Source organism: Cryptomeria japonica, chromosome 10, assembly GCF_030272615.1.
Source record: "Cryptomeria japonica chromosome 10, Sugi_1.0, whole genome shotgun sequence".
Classification (NCBI taxonomy): Eukaryota; Viridiplantae; Streptophyta; class Pinopsida; order Cupressales; family Cupressaceae; genus Cryptomeria; species Cryptomeria japonica.
In genome coordinates this window covers 817,736,815-817,760,130 of record NC_081414.1, presented here as the reverse complement: position 1 = coordinate 817,760,130, position 23,316 = coordinate 817,736,815, and the positions used below count along the sequence as shown (strand labels likewise).

General features: G+C 35.7%; 1 pseudogene; it reads left to right on the top strand.

Moving 5' to 3' along the window:
* The window catches only part of LOC131036559 (longifolene synthase-like), a 48,427-nt pseudogene extending 32,283 nt beyond the window's left edge, over positions 1-16,144 (top strand).
* The last annotated feature ends 7,172 nt before the right edge of the window (positions 16,145-23,316 follow it).

Below are 23,316 nucleotides of genomic sequence, written 5' to 3'. Positions count from 1 at the left end.
TGCATGCTGAGTATACCTATCTAATGAGATTATTTCCAAAAAGCTTAAGTGGACTAGATATGGAATGGTTCTCAAAACTTCCACCTGGAATTAGATCATTCACAGAATTGGTGGATAAGTTTGTTTCACAGTACTCTTACAACATTCAACATGAGGTAACAATGCTCAATTTATGTAACACTAAACAAAAGAGTGGAGAACCTTTCATGATGTTTCTACAGAGATGGAGATGATTAGCTTCATGATATCCTCGAACGGTGCTGAAATACAAGAAGATAGACATATTCATTGACAACCTAAATGGACAAATGAGTTATCATCTAAAAATGCAATTCCATCAAAATTTTGAAAAGATGATCGATAATGTATCAGAATGGAAGAAGCTATGGTAAAGAATGGTGAGTTGAAGCTATACAAAGAGTGTGTTAATCCTCCTAACAACAATGTTAGCAACAATAACAATGATAAGCCTAAATTTTGGAATAGAAATCAAAATATCGTCAACAATGGAATAGTGGATAACAATAATGTAAAACCAAAATAACCAGTTTTCAATTTATCCACTCACTCAGCAACAACTCAACAAAACAACAATCACCAAAAATGAACTTTCAACAACTTCTTTCAAAGGAAATTTACAAACATTGGTGAACCACTTGGGTCAGCACTAAAGACACTTCTTGAAAACTAATTGATTACTTTTCCAGAAGGAAGGAACTACGAACCTCAAGTAAAACCCCCTTGGTGGGATGATAACCATTATTATGATTTCCACCGAAACAAGGGACATCACATGGATAATTGTCAATGGTTGAAACATGTCATCCAAGATTTTATTGATAATGGAGTAATAACTATGGATGGACATATTACAAACGAATCTCATACAACTTTTAAAACTCTGCTTCCAAACTATGAGAAGGGTGAATCATCAGCAACACATAATGGTAAGGGTAAAGCAAAGGTAAACTACGCTCATACATATGATAATGTGGTAAATGTGATTGTAGTAAAAGAAAAGAAAAATCAAGAACCTTCTCATGCTATCACCAGAAGCAAAGCTAAAGTTGTTTTTCTAGGTCCTACCACTAACATATCATCCACTGTGTAACAATATAATCTAGTGGAGCAATTATAGAAAAAGCCCACACAAATATCCATCTTAGAACTTTTAAAGATCTCACCTGCACACAAAGAAATTCTTGAACAAGCATTAGTAGATACAATAGTGTCTAAAGATCTTGATATATATCAATTCCAAACCATGGTGGGGCACCTCACAACCCCTCACTGCTTATCATTTATCGAAGAAGACAACATGTCCTTGAAACATCCCCATAATTCTCCCTTTCATATCAAAGTCATCATTCATAAGATACAGTTGATCCTCGGAAAAAGATCACCATCAAAGCCTATGATGAAGAAGAGCGTTCCTCTAAAGGAATTGTGATGTTACCCATCAGAGTGGGACCTTTATAGAAAGACACAACATGCCAAGTTCTAGACTTAGAGTTATCATACAACATACTCTTGGGAAGACCATGGATACAAGACATACAAGCTATTCAATCCACATATCATTAGTGCCTAATGTTTCCCTACAATGGGCAAGAAATCACGATCTCAGTAGATTCAAATCCATTTCAGTACTGTAGTAATCTCAAACTAGTTCAAGAATTCATTGTTCCTCATAATAGGGAGGCATCATCTTCAACCACACAATCCAAATAAAAATCATTTGCCTCAATTTTGTCAAGTATGGAAAAACAAATGTAGATGAGAGATCGAGAGAATGAAGGATATTCAATATCACAATTACCACTCTCTCCTAAGTCCTATAAAAAACCATCAAACTTTAAACAACAACCAATTGTGAAACATCTTCCAATATTTGATGGAGCATTTGTTAGTGTTGGGACCTTATCAGAGGAAACAAAAGACAAAGATGTACTACAGTGGCTATACAAGGATGAAGAAGTCCAACAAAAGATCAATAATGTTTGCATACCCACAAAAAAGTATGGAAAAGGATTTAATATTTTTTGAAAAATGGGATACACTAGAACAGGTCCTATAGGAAAAAGAAAAGAAGGTATATCAGAACCTATCCAACCTTACACTCAGTAGGCTATAGACAAAGAAGGCTTAGGGTATGGACAAGTTACTCTACTAGAAGACACATCGTCCAACCAACAACAAGAGGAATATGAAAACAAAAAAGAACAACTTGCAATTGAAAGGGAAGATTTACCAGCCAAGCAACAAGCACAAGCAAACATGAAATAGCAAAAGAAGCAAGCTTCAAATCAATAGGAAAAACAAACTAAAAACACCTCCCAAACAACATTAACTCTCAATCAAAAAAAGCATGAACCTAGTACTACTCAAGGAGAACTCATAGAAAGGTTGATAAAACTCAATCTCATTCCAGAAGAGGTTGAATATTAAAGAAGAAAAGATATAGAAAGAAAAGTAGATGAAACAAATCAAACACTATATGAACAAATCTGTCGATTGCAAGCTGCAAGTGAGATAGATTCTAATGAATGGGAATGGGATTCCTATCACTCTGAAGAATCAGCTGAAGAAAATTGCTTTGAAGAAGATTTAGGAGTTGATGTAGTTCACACGTATGTAGGGCAAATGTTAGGAACTAGCTCAATTGAATTAGAATCACATTCAGCTAACTTGGACTTAATCGAGGACAATTAGGAGCTCCTTGTGCGAGGTCATTCTGACAAGAGTACCATTATAGACATTGACATACATATTGAAAATTTTGACACATCTATCATGACCCTTGATACCCTTGAAACATCTCAGCCTGATGACCTCTTACCTCTAATTTACCCTGAACTTATTGATTGGGAAAATGAAAGACATACTGCCATTGATACCTTTCCTAATTACCATGCCATATCTGTATATCTTAATGCAATCAAACCCACAACAAATTTCACTAGGAATTTCAACAACACATCTTCCAGTCAAGTGGGTGCCAAATCTTCTAGTCGCAAAATTGAAAATAAAGAAAACAATATCAAGTCTAATGCTGAAAACCATTTCTTGGCAACATTAGATCAAGAAAAAGTAAAAAGAAAGGGTGCATCTAATAGTGAAAACCTCCTCAAGGTGCTAGAAGATGGGAGATTTGACACTTTACCTACACACTATCAAGAAAGGTCATCCATTTTGATCGAACCAATAGAGGCATTTAACATTAGGACACCAGAGCAACCAAAAATTCTCCATCCATCAAATTCTCTGTCATAGCAAGAAATGCAACAATATATGGAATTCTTCAAATGGTGACAAATAAATTTTGCCTAGTCATATGTAGACATGCTAGGATTGGATCCAAATCTTATTATGTATCAGTTAAATGTCAGTCCAGGAGCCAAAGTAGTTAAACAAAAATTAAGGAAAATGCATCCACATATTGCTCTTCTAGTCAAAGCAGAACTAAAGAAATTATTGGATGTTGGATTTATCAGACCTGTAGCTTATCCTCAATGGGTATCCAACATCATTCCTATTTCTAAACTAGATAAAAGTATCAGAATATGCACACGCTTAAGAGATCTTAATAATGCATGTCCAAAGGATGACTTTCCTTTTCCTAACATTGACATCATTGTAGATTTAACTGCTGGACACTCCATGTTTTCTCTAATGGATGGTTTCTCCGGATACAATCAGATTAAAATAGCACCTAAAGATCAAGAAAAGAAAGCCCATGGGGTACTTTCTATTGGAACGTCATTCCTTTTGGACTAAAGAATGCAAGTGCTACATATCAGTGAGCTATGACAATGATATTCCATGACATGATGCATACATCCATGGAAGATTATGTGGATGACATATTGGCCAAATCATACAACAAAGAAGACCATATAGGAATACTAGATATTTGACAGGTTAGAACAATATAAGCTATGACTCAATCCCAAGAAATGTGCCTTTGGTGTCACTTCAGGAAAGCTATCGGGATACATTGTTTCAGCTAGAGGTATCGAAGTAGATCTAGCTAAGGTCAAAGCAATCATGTAAATGGCATCTCCCCAAAATATCGGTCAACTAAGATCACTTCAAGGAAGGCTACAGTCAATCATAATATTTATTTCTCAGCTAGTAGATAAATGCCAACCATTTACTCATCTATTGCATAAAAATATTCATTTCAGGTGGGACCATCAATGTGAGGATGCATTCAATAAGATCAAAGCCTATCTCGTGCAACCACCCATCCTAATGTCACCAATTCCAGGAAATCCATTGTTACTCTATGTATACCACACCAAAGTATTATTAGGAGTTCTACTTGCACAACAGGACAATGAAGGAAAAGAATGAGCCATCTACTATATCAACAGAACATTAGTAGAATACAAGATCAACCATTCTCCAATAGAAAAAGCATGCTTGGTGGTAGTTTTTTCTTCTCAAAAATTAAGACACTATCTACTATCTCACTTCATCAAGTTGATTGCTAAAATCTATCCATTGAAGTATTTAATCAACAAGACAACATTAATAGGATGACTAGCAAAATGGATCATGATTCTAAGTGAGTTTGATATTGAGTATATTGACAGAAAAGCTATCAAGGGGCAAGTCACTGTAGACCAACTAGCAGAGGCACCACTTCAAGATGATCATCCTTTACAAATTGAGTTTCTTGATGCTGATATCCTAACGGTCACCACAAAACATGGCAATTATACTTTGATGGTTCATACACAGAACATGGATCAGGAGCAGGCATTCTATTCATCACACCACAAGGTCATACAATTCCAAAAGCATACAAATTAAGATTTCCATGTACCAACAATACAAAAGAATATGAAGCTTTGGTTACAGGTATGAAAATGGCTATAGAATGGAACATTACACAACTTCAAGTCTTTGGAGACTCTTAGCTCATCATTAATCAAATCAATGATGATTATCAAACAAAGGATAAAAAGTTAATGCCTTATAAGAAAATGGTTGATGATGTTAAGAAATACTTTGTAGAAATAACTTTTCAGTAGATCCCAAGGAATGAAAACAAAGCAGCAGATGCCATGGCAACACTTGCTTCTCTCCTTCAGACACGAGAAATTCAAGAGCGTTACGAATTCCTGGTGGAAGAGTTTTTTTACCCTGCACATAATTGTCCTAATTCCCAAACTATCTTGTGACCTTGTTGGGCATGATTCCTCTTGCTATGGCCAAACTTACACATACATGAGATAATATCCTCCCTCCTGACTTATCAAAGAATCAAAAGAGAAAATTTATTTGTCAATCCTCCCATTATACTCTTGTCATGGATACCCTTTTTAAACGAGGTCTGGACGGTACTCTTTTAAGATGTCTCAAACAAGAAGAATCTGAGAAGGGCTTACGTGAAGTCCATAATGAAATTTGTGGCACTCATTCAAGTGGTCTTACCCTTTCAAAAAAACTCATATGCTTGGGCTATTATTGGCCAACTATGGAACGAGATTCTTTTCAGATAGCTAAAACATGCAAACAATGTCAAATCCATAGGAATTTGATTCATGCACTGGCATAAGAACTTCATGCTTTAGCAACATCTTGACCTTTTTTCCAATGGGGTCTTGATCTAGTAAGAAAGATAAATCCTTATTCATCCAATAGTCACAAATTCATCCTTGTAGCTATAGAATATTTCACAAAATGGATTGAGGTAGTACCTCTCATCAATATCACATGAAAACAAATTGTTGCATTTATCTTGAACTACATCATCTGTCACTATGGAATATCCATGACCATTATCACTGATAATGGGTGACCTTTCAAGAACCAAGATGTCCAAGAGCTATGTGAGAAATTCAAAATCCTACAAAGATTTTCAACACCCTACTATCCACAAGGGAATGGGCAAGCAGAAGCATCAAACAAAACCATTCTGAAAATCCTCAAAAACATAGTGAATGATGTTGGAAGAGATTGGCATATTCAATTGAACCTTGCTCTATGAGCCTACCATACTAGTATCCGCACACCAACAAGTGCCACACCTTTCTCTCTTATCTATGGATCACAAGCAATACTACCAATAGAAGTAGAGATACCTTCTCTATGAGTATCATTAAAAGGTCTTATCCCAAATGAAGAACAATGAGTATCTGTTGGCAAATGTACATTCCAATGAGAAATTATAGGTGATTGAAGGTATTGTCATTGATGGAAACCTTACAATCATATGATACTGATAGGCACCGACACTAGCAGACTCTGCACTGGCATACATTCATCGGCACCGAAAAGATTGATTACCAACACCTTGGCCGATAGGATTTTATTTATTGTAAAATGTTATTAATTGTAATATCTTTTTGAAAGCTGACAAGGCGTATTGTAATAAGGCTCATATATAACTATGAGATCTTACAGAACATTTGTATGTAGGATATATGATGGATAATATGTGTGAATACTAAGGCAGAGTTTGGTATAAGGTTTTGGAAGTTGCAAAGCTTAAACCGGTATTGGATCTGGCATAACAGATGCCCTTTTGTAGAAGTACATGACATTGGATTTTTATAATCCATTTTTGTAAGTCAGTGAGACTTCTCTTTTGTATGTAAGCAGTGAGCTTTAGGTAGTTGGCCTTCCTGTATGTGCAGGCCCTTATTGTAACAGTAATATTCTCTTATTGGTCAATAAGTGAATATTGTGGGTCACAAATCCCACCGAGTTTTTTCCCACATCGGAATTCCTCATTAAAAATATAGTGTTATGGTGTGTCTTTCATGTTGTGGTTGTTTTTCTTATTTATTGCATTAATTTTGGTTTACCGGTACATAGTTTTGGAATGCTTCTCATTTAATAAGTTAAGAAAATCAATTAACCAGTTAGATACTGATTCACCCCCCCCCCCCCCCGCCCCTCAATATCTTTGGGAATCCTAACAATTGGTATTAGAGCTTGGTCCTCTATTTTCAAAAGCCTAACAACTTGAGGAAGATTCTGACACTGGTAGAGATGGAAAACTTGAGGAAACAACTAGAAACATCTCTTGCAGATTATGATGCAGAAAAAGTGAACAATTTCAAACTTGAAGATGATCTAAAGGCTGCACAGGAAATCATTCAAGGACTTCAGAAAAATCTCACTATTGCTAGGAACAAAAGAAGAGAACTTTCTGAGAAGATGCGGAGTGATGATGATGAGAAAGAAACTCTTAATGATCTGGTGAACAAACTAAGACAATAAAATAGTACAATGAAGAATGAGATGCAAGATATGTCTATGAGATTTTGTAAGGACATTGAAGATAGAAAGAAGATTCAAGATGATTTGGCTAGAAGAATCAATGACGATGAAAATGAAAATATAAGACTCAGTCATGAGAATGATATGCTAAAGACAGATCTAATTCACTTAGAACATGATAAAACTGTACTCATGAGACAAAAATATTTCTTAGAAAATGAGTTGGCTACTGCAAATCAACACAAGGAGAAATTCAAGAAAAGTTCAGAAGAACTTGATGACATGCTGAAGAATCAGAAACCTAATGGTGACACTAATGGCCTTGGCTTTGAAGTTGGTGAAAGCTTCGGCACTGCAAACAAACATGATCACAGCAAACCGGTAAGACAACCTAATGCTTATAAATTCAATGAAAAATGCTTTGACTGTAACAAGTACGGTCATAGAGAAAATTATTGTAGATCTATAAACTATCAGAATAATAATGCACCCATCGGTCAATGCTCTAAATGCAAATTGTAGAATGAATGTAAGATGTTATATTTGTGGAATATTTGGACATCTATCTAATCAATGCAGAACACATAACGGCATAGGATATGGGAAAGCTATTTAGAAAAACAATGTGACTTGTTATGCTTGTAACAAGATTGCACATATTGCAAAATTTTGTAGAAGGCATCGCCGACAAATAACAAAGGACCCAGCTTGAAAGGTAAAGAAAAGGTTGAAGAGGTAAAGAAAGAATCTTCAAAACATTGGATTAGAAAGTCTAACATGAATGTTAGTGAAGCTATTCCTTTACTAGTAGAACAGAGTATCACTCTACCGGAAGGAGATCCTTCATCTAATTGAGAAATAATCCTTTGAGGGTATGACAACAAATTGAAAAACATGCTAGTTTACCCTCGGTTGATGGTGAGAAGTTGGATTACTTCTTTATCTGAAGATGAGTTAAGTTTTGACTTAACTGACAGGCATTAAATGTGGTAGTTGAAAGAAATAACATTATAAAGCAAGTGTTTTGGCTCTTTTTTCATTCACCGAGCATTCAAATCTCCAGAGAGCACGAAAATCCTGAGTGAAGGCATCCTTAGCAAAAAGTGAAGCAATTCATCCAAGCAATCATCCTAAAAGAAGATTAAGGTATTTATAACTATGGCTTCTTCATCTGCACCTGAATTTATTACAAACCCTATTGTGATTAAGGTTATCAAGCACCCTAGACCCATGTTCAAACTTATTCCCGAAATTGCAAAGAAAGATGATACCCTAGGAGCATTCTCAAAAGTACCTAAGGGAGTAGTTTATGCAGAAGATCCTAGAATGTATATACATTGTCATATTGAGGAACTAGGAGCTGAAGAAATAATGAACATGTATAGGACTGTAATTTGTGATGAACATGGTAATGTTAAACCGGAACACAAGATTGTGGAAACCCTAGGCTTTGTGGACATTCTTAGTATCCCCGATTTTCCTAAAGATGTGATAAGGGTAGTCTTGAGCAGAGTACATGGTGAGTTATTTTAGTTGGATTCCATCCATAAGATTACTAAAGAGGCAGTTAGGGCAGTGACAGGCTTACCTTCCACTGATAGAAAGCCTGATAGAACAAAGAAAGTTTAAAATGACACTGTGATGACCCTAACTAGTGCAACATTTGATAAAAGATCCCTAAGAGTAAATGATGTGAAAGATATAAATGTTAGATTTGTTAGCATGATTCTTGGTTATAAGGCTACACGTGAAAATAGACTAAACTCAGTCTCTAGCTTATGTATTAAAAGTGCATATGAGATGGTGAATGACAATGCAAGAATTGATGTATGTGAGTGGCTTAAAGATGAACTGATAGACAACATGAAGAAAATCAAAGGTGATAAGAAAGGAACTTCTAGATTTGGCAACCTGCTTGTGTGCTTAATGTTGTACATTACTAAGGAAGTACCCGGTATTGGTAGGAAAGACTTTGGTTTTGATATATCGATAGGAAAACAACTGTCAGATATACTGAACAATATGGGAGATGACAGAGAGAAAAATATAAATGAATACATTCAAACTTTGAAAGAAAGAATGAAGACAAGGATAAGGCTATCTCAAGAAATTGTTGATAAGTATCAAAAGGAGATATGCTTTGTGATCAAGAAAGATGAAATCTGGATGGAGGCAGTTATCCCTAGAATTGTTTGGGTTATAGAGATGGGATATGAGGAAGATGACAATATAGTTGAAACTTATGCAAAAGCCCTCTTAGAAGCCCCTAAGGAACTGGCAGAAAAAGTTTTTGGCAATGCTGAAACAATTGAAAGCGGCATTCAATCTTAGAAAAGAGTTAAGAAAACTAAGCAGATAGCTAGAAGAGGTTCAAGGTAGGCTAAAGCAATAAAGGAAGATGTTTTGAATAAAACTGGTATTAAGGAGAGTGAATTGGAAGGACTACAACCGGAGATACATCTCTCACCAGTTGCTACTTCTTCTGATAATGAGATACTGGTTGAATTCAAAAGGGTAGAAAGAAAGAGAAAACCCTCACCAGCACCCTCACCCACACCCAGGAAGACAAGAGAAAAACAATAGGTAGTTAGGCCTCCAGCTAAGAAATTGACACCAAAGAAGAGGAAACAAAAATGGGTTATTCCTCCTTTTGACAAACTTTTGGAAGAGATCACTGAAGATGGAAAAATGACAAACATCAACAAACTGTATAATACACTATCCAATGATGAAAAGGAGAGCATATAAAATAGTGTAATCTTACACTTAGACATTTATAAGAGATTTTTGATGGAGATTGTAGATGATATACCAAATGACTTGTATAGAGGATTAGAAGCTAGAAGGCTAGCTATTGTTGAACTAGATAAGAAAATCAAAATAGAAAAACTACTTGCAGTTCACCCAATGAACTCCACTCAAGAGATTGATGAGCTAATCAATGAATCTAACCGGATAGTATTCTCAACTAGACACCGACATGTAGCATTAATGGTAGGAAGAGTAAATGAAATATCATAAGAGATGCAGATAAGTGGGACATATTTTTTGTTGAGAAGGAAAAACAAGAAGAACTAAAGAGACCAAAGACTATCAAAGTCTACCAAAAGGATAAGGGGAAAGGTAAGGTAGGTGGACCTCCAAGCCTAAAGATAACAGATAATTTACCCCCACCAACCTTTGATACTCCACCGGTACAAACTACTGACACACAACCGGCAACAGAGAGTATGAATACACCACACGAGGAAACAAATCCTGACTCTAAGGTGTTATACACAATGAACATTGATAGATAGGAAGTCAATATTGTGGTAGATAAAGAAACAACTGACAAGAGGGATGTGGCAATAGAGCCACCAATAGAAACTATTGCAGTTGAAAACATTGGAATTGGGGCAGAAGAACAAACTGAAGCACCAAATGATCTCCTGGATACAGGAAAGGCAATATCACACGTACACACATTAATGTAGCTACTAAGTCACCGACAGTAGATAGTACTAAGGTAAACAAAGAGAAATCAGCAGTGGATGACACAATGAAATCATCTAAAGCATAAACAAAGAGAAACCATCAGAGCAACAGGCTCTTGCTGAGGAAAACATTGAAAAACAGGTAGAGCAATAGGATTCATAGGTACATACTTAGATAGTACCACTGGCTACATCTGACAAACCTAAGCCTTTGGTAGTGGAAATGCAAACACAAACAGATCCTCCAGAGAAAGAGGAAAGCAAAGCTATCAGAACCACCGATGGTTTACAGATTGTGAAAATAGTTGGACAGTCATCTGGTACATCTATGTCTGAATTTAGACCAACCAATGTAACTGAGGTACTCTTAGATTCAATAAAGAAAATAATAGAGTGTAATGCATAGGCGTATAAGGTTACAAATGATACTTTACCAATTTTGAAGATGATAGCTCCAAAGTGTAACATAGAAAATAAAGATTCCTTGAGCCAATTATACACATTGTCTAAGTATATAACCGACAACCTAATAATATTGGATTAGATAAATGAAGACACCTTCTGAGAGAATGAATAAGGAGAAGGAAAAATTATTTGAGGAGAAAGTTAAGAATAATAAGGAACATATGGAAACCTTATTACCAATATTAGGTAAAGCAATTTTGGACTTCAAGAAATTGTATAGAGACACATGTAAAACAAACATTTTGACAAAAGACATAGATAAAGATATCGGCATAGCCCCATAAGAAAATAAATGATATTGTTGACAACTTGATAGGATCATCAAACTCAATATCAATAATTGAACAGGAAATTGCACTTTTTGAAGAGAAAATAGAAAAGCTTGAGAAAGACAAGGAAACGATAAAATTTAAGGCAAAAGAACTTAAATGCAAACTAAGTCCTAAACTGGATATCCTCATGTCTTTGAGAAAAGATATTTTTGAGGCTCTTGTTCCAAGACTTAAGACACCAGAAGAGAAAATACACTCTAAATGTTGCCTTAATAGAAATTTATCAGATTGTAATAAACAAATTACAAGGATCTAGGCAAGAACCACACTCAATTGACATTGAATGACAACCTTTGTCATTGATTCCAAAGGGGGAGTAGTGGAGATGAGAAAAATGATTAGCAGAAGACATCATCAGCTTAGGGGGAGCACACTTTTTGGTAATACAGTTTTGGTAGATTCTTTTGGACAAACTTTTTTTGGACACTTTTTGGATTTTTCTCATGAGTGTTGCCATCAATGCCAAAGGGGGAGATTGTTGGCAAATGCACACTCCAATGAGAAATTGTAGGTGATTAAAGGTATTGTCATTGATGGCAACCTTACAATCATACTATACCGGCAGGCATCAGTACTGACAAACTCTACACTGGCATACATTCACCAGCACCAAAAAGATTGATTATCGACACCCTGGCTGACAGGATTTTATTTATTACAAAATGTAATTAATTGTAATATCTTTTTGAAAGCCAACAAGGCGTATTTTAATAAGGCTCATATATAAGTGTGAGATATTAGAGAACATTTGTATGTAGGATATATGATGGATAATATGTGCGAATACTAAGGTAGAGTTTGGTATAAGGTTTTGGAAGTTGCAGAGCTTAAACTGGTACTAGATCTAGCATAACAGATGCCCTTTTGTAGCAGTACATGACATCGGATTTTCATAATCCATTTTTGTAAGTCAGTGAGACTTCTCTTTTGTATGTAAGCAGTGAGCTTTAGGTAGTTGGCCTTCCTGCATGTGCAAGCCCCTATTGTAACAGTAATATTCTCTTATTGTCCAATAAGTGAATATTGTGGGTCACAAATCCCATCGAGGTTTTTCCCACACCGGGTTTCCTCATTAAAAATATAGTTTTATGATGTGTCTTTCATGTTGTGGTTGTTGTTCTTATTTATTGCATTAATTTTGGTTTATTGGTACATAGTTTTGGAATGCTTCTCATTTAATAAGTTAATAAAATCAATTAACCGATTAGATACCGATTCACCCCCCCTCTCAGTATCTTTGGGGATCCTAATAGTATCTAGATTGCAGGAGTTAGAATTAATCCTTGAATGAAGACAAAATGTCTTTGATCATTTAAAGGTATATCAACAAAGAATGTGCCGCAGTTATAATCACAAGGTCAAACCAAGAACATTTCAAGTAGGGGAACTAGTGCTCAAAGAAAATCCACACAACTAGGCAGATCGAGAAAAGAAAGGGAAGTTTGAACCAAACTGGTTAGGTCCATTTGTGGTCACAATAGTGTTTGGGTCAAGAGTATATCAGCTATCAACACAGGATGAGGATCAGCTCGAGGAATCCATCAATAACATGCATCTCAAGAAGTTTTATGTCTGAAAAAGCAAAAAATCCCAAAATGGTGAAAAAGCAGAAAAATCCAAAACAGTGAAAAAGCAAAAAAATCCAAAAATAGTGAATAATCAGAAAATGCAAAAATGGTGAAAAACAGGGAAAAAAAAAATTAAATATGAGAAAAAATGCAATAAAAACAGATGGTGAAAACTTGGCAAATAGGTGCTATCTATCTGCTAGCTCTTCCATCTATTAGTTCATGCATCCTTCCGCTTGCATTCATTTTCCATCAGTGTTGTTCATATCCATCATAAGCCTTTGTACATACGTAGGCATCCTGGGTGGCTTCTTGCCATGGTTTGGATCATTCAGTATATCATAATGACTTTGTTTCTAGGCTTGGGGAAAAATCCTGCTCCTAGCTAGGGGCAAAATTATTGATCATTTTGATCTTATTCAAACAGGTAGAACAATAGTTAGGCAACTCTTATCAAGCAAAAATAGAGACACATCCAACGTTGAACACGAGATCAAATTGTTAACCATCTAACTATCACATGTCAGTCTAAGCACATCACACACTTTTCAATGGATGGTATCTTTTGGATAAGGATTTTAACACTTTGGTTCAACTTTTCTATCTTGATTTTTGCTATTATGATTTCTCAGTGACTCCATGATGTCTCTGACTAGAGGGACAAGGAAGGAACATGATATTTTTCTTGTCTATTGTCTGTAAATTAATCATTAATATGTGCAAATTTGTCTCGGGACATGATCATTAGAGTATCATCGAAGACATTTCCAATTTGCATATTGAAATGGTTGATACTACCTGTTTTACGCAAGTAACACTCAGGTCATCTTGGTTCAATTATACCTCGATGCTTGTGCTAACTTACAATATCAAACTCCAGGAAAGTAATGCTTTAGTCATAATGATTTAATTATACCATTGATGTTTGCACCCACTTTCCACATTTAAAAAATCTCAATGATGCCAAAATGCAATAACCCAGTGACTGGTCCGGTCGTAGCTTTGCATTTAGTTTGCATTTCATTCTTGCATGGGTTCCCGCACGATCATCATATCCAAGGTTAAATCTATCGCAAGAATCATCAAGGTATCATCATAAGTGTATACACAATTAGACCGATGACTCATCTCTCTCTAGATATTGTTGACCCAACGCAAGTTTTATGTTACTCCCTCAACAGAACCAACATCAGCATATCTGAATCTTTCTGCAACTTGATATCAACAAACTGTCTTCTTTACTTAATAAACCTTATCAATTCTATCAATCGATCGCATCTAAATCAATTCTATCATGTCTTATACAATATGTATCTTTCCTGGAACCAAACATTCTGATCAAGTCTTATATAGGATATATCATTCCTGAAACCAAATGCTTTGATCATCTTTGTCTTATACAAATGGTGTCATTCCTGAAACCAGACTGAATCTTGATCTTATCAATCTCCTCAATCAAGCTTTATCAATAATCAATAACCACATCATCCTGATCGTAGAACTCGCACTTTCATCAACCACAGTTGTACAAATCGAATTATTTCTAATTGGGACATCAATTTCATAACACTTCACACACTCCAAAAATAAATTATCTCAATTGATCTCCTGAGGGGGCATCATTGTACCACAATTTATTAATCAATGTCTGGGGCATCCTATCGAACCAATATCATCATTAAAAGGAGATTATTCTTTGAATCAATGCGTCATCAAACCTTGCTTCAAAGAGGGGCAAAATGTATACACCTAAAAATGGTCTGAAGATAATTAATTAAACAAGCAATTATTTAATTAATCCCCCTTCCTAATTTAATTGAATTCATTAGCAATTTGATTAATTTCTCCATTTTATCTACTTATTAATAAATCTAAGGATTTATTTAATAGGTTCATTTCAACGGTCCCCTCTGATTAATTAATTCAAACTCATTAATCCCCCCCCCCCCACTTTCAATCAATTCTTCTAATCCTCTTATTAATTAAAACAAATCAATTTATGAGTTATTGAAAATTATTTAGTCTTTTCCTATTATTTGAATTTTTAAATTCAAATTACCCACATGCCTCCTAACTTCTAACCACCTAGCCTAACCATCCCTCTAACCTAACCCATTCCACCTAACCTTGGGTTTGCCTAACCCTATCCTATCTTGCACATTCTAACCTCCTTATCCTAACCTCCTATGGTATGGATATTCTCCCCTTGAGACACATGGCACTTTGGCCACATGTCTCCTCTCTTGGACACTTTCCCTCTTATGAGCAAGGATCCTTGACACTTGTCACCGTAGAGATGACAAGTGTCCCTCCCTCCAACCTCTTCTCCAACCTCCAATTTCACCCTTGATATCTTCAGACTCAATCTTAACTATTGATTCCTACCACCTCACCCCTAGCCTTGGAAATCCTATAAATATCCCCCATTTTGGAGCACAAATGATCCCATCTCATTATCAATTTCGGCACTGTTACTATAGGCATATCATTTGAGCATTGTTGTTATAGGCAATTGCATCTTAGATTTAGCTTAATTTGATCATTTTCTAGCTTAATTGTTGAATCATGTAGCTTAATCAATCTCTTTTCTAGCTTAATTACATCATCATCATAGCTTAATCATGCATATCATTAGCTTAATTAGACTCTTGGATCAATCTAGCATAATCAATCTCATATAGCTTGCACAACATCATCATTTCAAATCCTCTGTCTAGGTGTAGTCAAGTCACTAGGATTGCTTATCCGGATCTAAGATCAAATCCATACTCTCATCTCTTAGGAGATGATAGGTCACTTTGTCATGGTTTACCTTTCAGTTTCTTTTAATTTGCTAACCATGCTTGTAATGGTCTATTGAGTGTTTGTGTTGCAGTTGCAGGTATCACACTTAATAGGCACAACATTTCTAAATCAAGATAGTGCTTTGCTTGATTGGGAAAAGATAAGCTTCAACCTCAACAAAGGATTGCAATGTTTCTATGTATTTGGAGATGGCTTTTCATATCATGACAAAGGAAACAAGCAATGGATAAAGAAAATTCGTGTTGATCCAATAAAATTCTAAAAAGGTAGAGCTTCTATCATCCAAAAGATAAAATCCTATTATATAATAGTTATCTGATATATATTCTTATTAAAATTATATAATATATTTATAGAGAATGTCCCTCTTTTCCATTGTAGCAATATTTTCATTCTTACTAGATAGGTCTATATATTGATTTGTTATTGTTACTACACCATCTATATATTGATTTTCAAATTGAGTAAGAATATATAAATATTATTAGAAGAAATATCCCACTAACAAGTCTTCTTATTTTTCAAGTTAGAGTGTTACATAAGTAGTCCCAAAGCCTTGATTCAAAATACGATGTAATGGGTTTCAAATTTATAATGGGCTGGGGGCCTTCCCTACATATTTTAATAGAAAACAATTATATATAAATTAGTTTATTGAAATTAATGTTCATTTTTAATTATTGAAATATATTTCTTCATCAAATCACCTTTAAAATGGGCTAGAAGAAGATCTCAAATGTTATTAGATGAAAACAAATAGCTTATAGATTCATTTCAAATAAATAAATGATAAATGTTAGAAACAAAACACACTCAATGCCAAATTAATTATTTTGGTGTTTGTCTAATGAAGATCTAACAATTGATATGTTTAAATCTAATTCTCTAAGACTCTAATACACACACTTCCCTTTGAATCTCTCTAAACTCTTTGAATGATATAATCATAATTCTATGTATATTGAATAACCTGCCCTCCTCTTAGATGGTTACTTCCAAAGTCATTGTAAGGACATCATAAAAGGGTTGACGTCATTAAATTTTTTAATATAAAGAGCAATACAAGCTACATGAAGATTTTAAATTTTAATTTGCAAAGGACCAGAGATTATTCGGATTATCTCTTAATCTGTAAAAGATAAAATTTATATAAAGATTCTAAAACATAAGATTCATCACTTCTAGGAGATTACAGGGAGGAAGTAGTAATTGTAATGTTTCTTTTTAGTTAATTTGGTTTATGTGGGTGCAATTTTTATTTTTAATTAATGAGAGTAAGAAATAAAGAAATTTAATTGTAGGGTTATAAATTTGATCGAATAATATTTAATAAGTGAGGTTATGTATTGTCAATAAATTATATAAGAGAGTAATTCTAAAATAAAGTGGTAGGTGTTCTCATAAAAGAGTTGCCATTTACGATGAGTTAATGGATGACATCATGATAAGTGTGGGTTATTTTTAGGAAAAGATTTTATTTATTTTTTAAATTACTATCTTGAGATGAAATGGGGTGTTAGAATTTATAGCTTATTTGTGCTATAAAGTGACATCGTAGACAACAATAATTAGTGTAATGCCCCGCCAGGAAACCCCGAAGGGATAAGCCACAATAACGAGAATAGAGTGCAAATTTTTTTTTTTTATAAAGTTACAACACATAAGATGCAACAAGATAACAAAGATTCAGATTACATAGTGGAAGACTTCAACTAACTCCTAAAGAGTTTCCCAACGAGATTACTTAAATTTCACAATTCACTTAACTCACACAATAAATCCAAAAGCTAAATATCTTAATAATGAGATAATTCATAAACAGGATAATTTCTTTCAAAGGATGGAAATATAAATCACAATAAAGATTCATCCATTAAGAACCATTCCTAATTCTCATTCAAGCTTTTCATTTAAAAATTGCAACCCATACATCTACATTCTAATACACTAGGATTTCATCAAAGCATAAGAGATCTTTCCAAGCATATTTAAATTCCTAACAACAACTGAGTATAATTCATTACTCTAAGTTACATTCATTCATATTCTAACTTATGGCATTAAAAGGACGATATCACCCATGCATTACGATAAATCGCATCTCAACCAATTATGCATTCGATCCACATGGCATTCAAGATAGAATTGAATATAAGCATTTCAAAGTTAATTCCATTATCCACTTAACCATTTTACATAAATTAATCATACATGATAAAGCTGAATAAAAGAAACACAAGAGAATACATCACATAACATCGTAATGATCTCGGAGTTCACCCCTAAAGGGCTACATCTCCGGGTCTGCGCAACTGCAAGACCCCCTCGGATAAATAATAAGGTTAAGAGTACAAGAGGTTACACTATACAATCCAGCCATCAAGGCGATACATAAGCAATATACAAGCGACCACACCGGTCAATAAATACATAAACGATCCTTACAAGGAACAGGATCCAGCTGAACATAATCAAAGCTAATAACATAAGAGTCCATGAGAGCATCCATAAAACTGAACCATCACCACCCAAGGTCTAACCTGAAACCGACACTCACAAGGGCAGAGACCAAAAGGACGACTCTCAAAGGTACTCAAAGCAGGACAAAACGACAACACACTAGCGAACGTAGGGACAAGTGTCATCACACAACCTGGTATGGATACCATGGCAAGTCTTCATAGGTCCCGGCCCATACACTGGTAACCCTGGCAACCTAATCCGAACTTCCGGCCCATCCAAGCCTCGTGTGGACCCACACATCCTCTCATGAAGACAAGGAAGATGGTTTGCCATTTCAGGCCTTCTCACAGCATGCCGAATCTATGATAGCATTCGTCCCATGTGTGAGGCACATTATCTTATTTAGAGTTTTCATTCTAATCTATTTAGGTTATCACTTATTAGACTCACTTTCGACGGGTTACCCAGCACCCACTTTGGGCGCGGCCCCCAATCGAAAGCCACTTTCCCATACGACACTAGACTAACTCAGACGAACTCGAACCAAGGGATACACATGGTAAGACGAACGAAGTTCAAGAAGAGAGAACCAATCATCTGGTCAAACACGACTCAAGGGTAATCACTTACTAACGGTACTCTAACTAGAGACCTGACAACTAAGGTTAACCACGAATCATCATTCGACTCACATAAAGAGGATATGACCAATTATGACAACATCACAGTACAACAGTCAACTCGGAAATCGAGGACTAAAACAGGAACACCAAATCATCCATACGACAGGGTCCTTCTAAACAAAGCAGAACATGCCGTTTCATAATTAAAGGCGAATACAGAAATTAAACTCGCAATGCAATAATCAGAAAAGACAATATTTCCTCAATTTGATTTAATCATTAAACGACGATCAAGTTTTCTACAAGATCTAAAACAACTTACAGTCACCTACCTTATCCAGGGATAAGTCGTTCTGGGTTTTCTAACTCGTTAAAAATTCAAACAACGAACAGGCAAACTAAGCCATAATGAGTTTTAACCAATTCATATTATTAAAATTCAGACAATCATTAATCGACTGAATAAGACATTTAATCTCCAGCAAAAACATCATTAACACACTGGTCTAAAACCGACCTCTTCAGTTTCATATTTTCAATTCCAGATACATATACGGATTACGGAATTAAAAATATAAAAGAAATTCAATTATAGATACTCATTTCCCAAACGCACATGATATAAACTTATTAACCCAAGATTGGGCTAAAATATAGCCAATTAGATTCAATGACGAAATTATCAATTTTAAAACTTAACCACAAAAATACACACGCCACAAAATGAATTTGGATAATAACTAACTTATAAATTCCATTATAGAATTAATTAGTATCCAATTTTACATTTATCAAAATATTGCCTCTTAGTCCTAATTAAGAGCACTTCTAAACTTAGCATTAAGAATCTCTTACATAAACATGATGTTATAATCAAATGTATCTTTTTTCTTAATGATAAAAAAAAATACATAAAAAAAAAACACATTAAAAACTATGATTTGAAAAAGAAACGCATAGAAACCCTAGGCGAGGGCGGGCCGTGCCCTAGCCGCAGCGCCTGGGTAAACACGTGGGCGACACCACGGTGGTGCTCGCAGGTGCCGCGGCGCCCTGCGGCCACCGCGGCCCCTGCGGCCACCATCGTGGGTCGCAGCCGCCGTGGTCTGCAGCCAGATACAGGGAAAGGAGCGGGGGTTAGGGGAAGAGCAAGGGGGACGTGCGAGGGAGGGGAGGGGAGCGGGTGGAGCTCCGCTCCCCGCTCTCCCAAACCCCGAATCACAGTCCGAAACAACACAAAAAAAATAAAACGCCCAGCTCGGTTACAACCAAAATGCACAGCTCGCCTCAAAACAAAATGCGTTAAAAAAACCCATTGAACACACAGTTCGATATGATTAATCCATGATTTCATTTTCCTTAAAATAAACACAGTTCGACATTATAAAACAAAACGCACGGGTTTAAGCACGGCGAAAACGCCCAGCACAAGGAAAAAGTATAAATTTCGATTCAATTTAAATTCGAATTAAACAAAATAAGATAGATATCATGTTCTCATGTAGGGTTTTCTCATTCTCTACAAAAGCCCAAGGGTTTCAAACGCCCAAAATCAAGGAGGAATAACCAGCATCTCAAAACCAAAAACTCAAAACCAAATTTTCCAGCCAAATTCATATGAACAATCAAATTGATTTTCAATAACCAATTCAGAATCCTACCTCAATTCGCAATCCTGGTATGGCTGAGGGAGAGCCCACCTATCAGATTCCCCAAAATCTCCTCCAAAATTGTCCATCCTTCCAATTTCCCCAAATTTGGGTAATATGGAAGAGTTGACCCAAAAATTCCATTTTTGGAATAAAAACTCTTATTTTCCAATAATTCACAAAAATTATTTCTTTTTAACTATCAACAAAATAACTTGCTTAATCAATTAAAAATCGATTTCTTTCACAATCAATTCAATTTAACCTTTCAAATTCCAGAATCCAACAGAAAGCAATTAAACCTCTTGCAATTAAATACAAATCCTTCTTTTTCATCAGCATATATAAATAATGCATTTAATAATCAAAATCAGCCATTTAATCGAATTCACTCCCAATTAAAAACGAGCAAATCAATATCAATGAAAATCGCCTAACGGAAACCAGATTAATTAATCCATTAATCATCAATGCACTAACGCATATTTAATCAAGAAATTACTAAGGACTAATTCATCAATTAGCCAAACACACCAGGCACGCAAATCGAGAAGGTCAACCAAACAGACGACTCGCAAATCCAAACAAGAAGGGATTACCGACGATGACTGGCGATGCTCACTAGAGCATGACTAAGGTCGACTAAGGTCTTACGACCACCTGATCCGACTCTAGGGGTTAAAAGGGGTACACTCAAACCTGCAAAACCAGGTGACGACGAACCTCGCACTCATGCGACTTCGTACCTGAAATCTCCTGCAACAAAAGATCATACATGCATACATTTATAAAATTTACTGAAAGTGTTAGTCCGATACTAAAATCACGAAATAGGTACACTGAATAACCTGCATACAACTAGTGTGAGAACCACATCGATAGCTATGCGTAAAATCAACATCTGATTATAATCATAATATCAAGATAACTAATCACGATTAAACCCAGGTTAGAGATCGATTACGGTAGGGGTACTACATTCTCCCCCCCTAGGTTCCGACTTACTCCTGGAAGTCGTAAGGCTAGATGGAGAACATGTCGTACGCATCAGCCCTGAAACTCATTCAACAAAGATCAAATTGCACATAGAAATCTTTTCATAAATAAATGAAATATTATTGCAAAATCCTTTACAAACGCCATTATCCATTGGCCAAATACATCTAAAACCATACATTCCTTAATAAAATATTCTAGGAATTATCCACAATCATAGCAGAGAAACAGGAAATTCCTTCCTTTCATTGCACCAAATTAAAACATTACAAGGAGGTAACCAACAATTACCATAATCATCGATCAAAAATGACAGAAAAACATGCCATAAGATCAATTTCCTTTACCAATCCATCTTTATCATAAAATTTTATCAAATGGAACTAACTCAAAATATCAATTTCTACAACCAAATTAACTTTCATGAAATAAGAGCAACATAAATAACTCAATGGTTACACTTGCCAGGCATAAGAAAACCTTTCCAAAGACTATGTCCCATAACATAGCGACAAGCTAACACAATTTACTCCATGATACAAATAATAACCATCCACATGACTGGAATGCATAACAGAAAAGGCCACATGTGAGCATGTCTAATGCTCGGTCAAGGATAACATGCACGATCAGCATCTCTATGCCTGATCTCAAAACAACAATATGATCATAAATATCCAATATCTCACTCAAGGCTCGATGGTGCTAGGCACACCATAGCGGTGCTACCTTCCATACAAGACCTTTGTGAACATCCCTTGTTGTGCAAGGTGGTTAGCCTCCAAGAGATAGTCACCACACAAAGGTAGGTAGTGGATACTAGCTGCATCACAGCCTCACATACCCCCATCCTCACGGTTCCCTATAACAACTTCCTCGCACACACTCTACCAATTCCGTATCATACGTCCTTGGAGAGGAATTTCACATTTCGACACAAGATCAGCATCCGAAAACAATAAGGATAAACCAATTCAGCCACCAAAGCACAGATGAATAAAGATAATAAATCATCAATTCCAACAGTAAGGTAAGAAAATAATCCAGAATTTCAACACCAAATCAAAGTGCAAAAGATCACAAGATCATGGCTAAACCTTCACAGTCAAGGTAAAAAAAATAAATTGCTGATCCCCAAAGAAATATAAAGAATATCACAACTGCACGTAACATCACTGTGTGACTAGCATCTAGCCACCAACAAGGAAGGAAGGAACAACTGACTAGCTATTGCAGTAGCTCATCATGTGGTGCGACATAGTCACACTATCCACATGGCATGGCGGTATGCACCTCGACATCACCCCGCATCACGTCGTCACGTGGCATGGCAATACCCCAAGTGGAGAAAACACACAATGGATGTATCCCGCATGGTAGTGCACCTCGCGGAAAAAGCACGCGCAGGTCACATCCCGCATAGCGACGTATCTAGAAGGATACTCGCCGTAAGTCAGAGGTATACATGACTATGGTCTACCCACAAGTCTACCAACACAGGCCAGTTGGCAACTTATGTAAGAATAATAACACGCCTCTCAAGAAGACAAGGCAACAGATACTCCAATAGAATCCAACAATATGCACAAAAACTACCATCTATATGCTCAGATAAGGAAGAGAATAGGCTGACACACATAAACCTATAAATAGATTCATCAAAGGGAAAGTATTGAGTACACCTTGATACAGTTTAGTAGTAC